Source organism: Adiantum capillus-veneris, chromosome 28 (genome assembly GCF_014529385.1).
Source record: "Adiantum capillus-veneris isolate H3 chromosome 28, ASM1452938v2, whole genome shotgun sequence".
Lineage (NCBI taxonomy): Eukaryota > Viridiplantae > Streptophyta > Polypodiopsida > Polypodiales > Pteridaceae > Adiantum > Adiantum capillus-veneris.
In genome coordinates this window covers 46,238,823-46,242,799 of record NC_140958.1, presented here as the reverse complement: position 1 = coordinate 46,242,799, position 3,977 = coordinate 46,238,823, and the positions used below count along the sequence as shown (strand labels likewise).

The 3,977-nt window shown below is 47.4% G+C and overlaps 1 pseudogene; it reads right to left on the bottom strand.

Annotated features, from left to right (window-relative positions):
• Nucleotides 1-1,539: 1,539 nt before the first annotated feature.
• LOC147420375 (uncharacterized) lies at nucleotides 1,540-2,334 on the bottom strand (annotated as a pseudogene).
• Nucleotides 2,335-3,977: the final 1,643 nt, after the last annotated feature.

Genomic DNA, 3,977 nt, shown 5'->3' with positions numbered 1-3,977 from the left:
TCTTAGGGTGGCTAGGGTGGCTACACCAAAGCCATTCTTTGGCATGAGTCACGAGTAACTGGGAAGCTCTACGTATGAGGTGGTAAAGAGGTGTTGCACGGGGCATCTACGGTGGAAATATGGGCGGTTTGCCGAGCTAAATAAGCGAAAGGGTAGGTAACATGTGCTGGTTATAGACTTGCTCTCTTCATTAAGGAGATTCACAAGCTCTTTGTATCAAGAGGGGGTGGCAACCAACCTTGATAACCCGCCCAACTTGCCGATATAGGATAGGGCAGGTCGACCAAGGTGGTACTAGGCAATAGGCATGGCAACCCATAACTCGTTCATGTGGGGGCCTTATCCGCTTGGAAATAAGATTCCCCACCAGTTCCTTTATGCCATCCCTTACCTTGATGTGAGACACTGCCCATTGAACAATATTGTCCTTCGTCCATATCTCCTTCCCGTGATAAGCCTCCCCAAGCTCCAAATACTGCTCTAAGAATATCCTGGTCTTCTCCTCTTCGGGGCGGGTTAGTTGATTCTCCAGAGGCTTGCTTTCATTGCCTCTCACCATTGGTTCTTCTTCCAAGATTGGCTCCCCCTTGCATCGGATAGATGGCACCCTCTTGTTTTGTGCACATCATCCTCTCCTTCCACGTATTCCCTACTGTAAAAAATCTCAAAACTATCGGCACTATTGAAACTATCGACATTGTCCATGCCTACAACATTGTCGACCGTCTTGTAGCCCCCTCGTTCCCATTCTCCCATGTCCTCCTTAAACCAGAGACAAAAATCCGTTTCCATCAGGTACCGCATCAAACTCGTTATTCTCTTCTTCCTTATGGGTTCCCCATAATCGAGCCTTAGCCCTTGAACTACTCTCCCTGTGAATCTCCTCCTAATAACAACGTCGTGATATCCCTATGACCATATAATGTCATCTAACGCATCCCTGAATTGGGTAAATGGGATCGGTTCTATCCCATTTGCGTCTACAGAGACCCGGGGAGTGGCACCTTCTTTGCTCCTAGTGGGATTTTGGCCCCTAGGTCATACCTCACTTTTTTTAGTTACCCACTCTATCAGCCTTGAGTAGTCCACCCTACCTCTGATTAACTTGTTAAGGACTTCTACACTGTGACCTATCCGAGTCTTGTCGGGCAACATTCCTCAGGGCCAGGTCACTAGCCCATTGCCACCCCCCTTGAGCCTTTCAATAAGAAATGGATTGCGGCGTGTCACCGTTTTGGGTGTCTGTATAAAGAAGAAGCATCTGGTCCCCCCGCTAGATCGATCCACGTCGGGCCACCTTCAATCGGTCGTAATAAGGAGTGGGCATTGGGCTTAGCCTACATAGCGGGCCTCCCTTTAGACTCTAATGTTATCCTCTTGTTGGAGAACAACTTTTTTAATATGTTGATGGCCGCATTACTCGGTTGTTGAGTCACGTATCCAGGAAGAGTAGCAAGCTCTTTCCTTCTACAAGTGTGAGCTCAAATCGATTGGCTGCAAGAGTAGCAAGTTCTTTCCTTCTACAAGTGTCAGCCCAAATCAATTGGCTATCCTGATCACATCCAAGGTCTCGCACCTTTTCCCTAGAATGTACTTCAAAAGCTCCGTTAGGGTCGACTTCCCCATGGCTCTGGGACCCCCATAGAAAGAGACTGAACTGCTCTTGTGTATCTAATGTGAAGACTAGCCTAAGGAATGCTCTCAACAGGTTTAGCTTTAAGACATCTCCATCCATCAAAGTAAGGAGGAAGCTTTTTTGAATAGGGGTAATTGGTGTACACATACGCAGCTCAATACCTGCATAGCTCGTGCAGACCCACGAGGGGCTAGGTGGGTGTAACTGCAGTCCTGACTCATGAGGAACAAAGACTCAATTGAGAAAGGGGAGCCCTGCATCAACCATCCTTGCCCGCTTAAGGAGACGACACAGGCGCTTCTCCACTAATTTAACAAGATGTTGGGAGCTCATTCTCTTCCTTTGGGGTCGTGTAAACGCGGCCCCCATTACCTTAATCTCCTCCTCTATCATATTGAGCATCTTGTAAGCCCATCCAGGTGGGCTATCCCACCTTTGATTTCTATATTCATACCACTATTCATCTGGAAGTAGGTAGGCCTAGGTATCCTTAAAATGATTGGCTAGCAACGCCCCTACATGGACGTCGAGCTCAAGGTACGACTTGGATATTCCTCTTATCTCCTCACCCCCTGTTCTTCTACTTGCTTTTCAAGGATCCTTAATAGGTTGAGATCCTTTTCCTTCTCAAAAGGGGGGTTGCAAAGATAGCGAGCTTGAAAGAGGAGGGTCTCCTTTTGCATAGCCTGATTAGTCATCACCTGCCTGCTCCACTGGGTACCCTTAAGGATAGGTGCTCTAACCTCATCCACACAGCCCTCTTGGGCGGGTTAGAGAGGACGTGAGAACATGCCTATCCTTGCTGGGGGGGTCTCTTATATACCTCACGGCCCTCTCCCAGGATGGTTATTCTCCCGCTGAGCAAATACTCCACACGGGCGCGTGCTGAACACAAAACCACCCTTAATAAGTTTCTCTCGGAGGGGAATACCTTGCCCCCAAAGATGAAGGCCCGAAGGAGTCCTCTCCTGTATAAAGGGACCATCATCCCCAAGGTAGTTTCTAATCTCACGGGCAACAAAGGGATTTTCCATGTCTATGAGGCAGATTCCATGAGGGAGTGAGCCCACCTCCAACGCTATCGATCCTCTAGGATGTGAAGCCATGACTTCTCAATCTCCCACTAAATCTTCTCTAAGAACCCTCCGCTCTTTCTTTGCTAGGAAATGTTGTTTTCCCTTCTAGAAAAACAGGTGGCACCCGTAGTTTAGAAGGTCAGATCAACTCAAACTCTAAAAACAACAGGGGGATCAAGCATGGAGCCAGTGGCCCCTACTTTGTTCTATAAACAATTAGTCACCTCCCTCCTCCCGTTTTGTGCCCGATTAATGAAATCCCATGCAAAAGGCGGCTGAAAAATGGATGGGCACAATCCTCATGTGCCGCTTAGGATCCCGTTTCTGTGCCCTCCTTTCTGGCATTTTTACATATCGTAAGATCATGAACTCTTGGTCCCCTCAATGCCATTTTCAACCAAAAATATCATTGGGGTGACCAAGGACTTCTCAAGGATCTGGGCCTGTCAGTTTATGTCGAGCGCTTTGAGGTTAGGGCGGTGAAAATGGTCATAGGCCTTAGCTATGCCTCGAAGGCAGAATGTCTTTGGCCACCACTTGGAGCGTGAGTGGCCGTGCTACCACCTGGTGTCATAAACCACAAAAAGGCAGAGCCACTAGAGCTATTAGTTTCAAAGCTCTACAAACCCAAACCACAACCAATATTTAAAGGGATCTAAGAGGGATTATCCTCCCTAGACCTTTGAGCCATGCGCTTGTGAAGATTCTTTGAGAGGTTTTCATGCATTTTTTTGTCGTTCATTTAACCTCCTTCTGGCCAGTTGACCAACATAACATATTCAAGAGAGAGCAACCACTGGCCGGTTAGATACGGGTGGCTCGGTTTAGATGGGCATAGCCACTGCCCGATGGTGGGATATAGGTTGCTATTGTGAGCTGCTAGACGACACCCGCTGGCCACCCTCATATAGGTGACTCGACACAAATCATGAACAAGAGATTGTAAAGTGCAAGGCTTGCAAAGAAATCTCTCATATGCCATAAAAAAGTAGGATTTTTTAAGAGTTGGAGCTCTTTCTATTCATGGGCAAATATTCCACCACAACATGGTGCTAGTTATGGAAGAGCCGTGCCCACCCACATCAATTGTACAAAGATGACAAGACTATGCAAACAGACTCTAACATGCACCTGACAACCACGAATACTGGAGGCCCTAGGTCCACATCCTACCACATTGGATTTCTTTACGACAATGGTGGTGGAGAAAATCGTCGTCACGTGCAACACAAACACTTCATATATCATATAAGTGTATAGAGTCA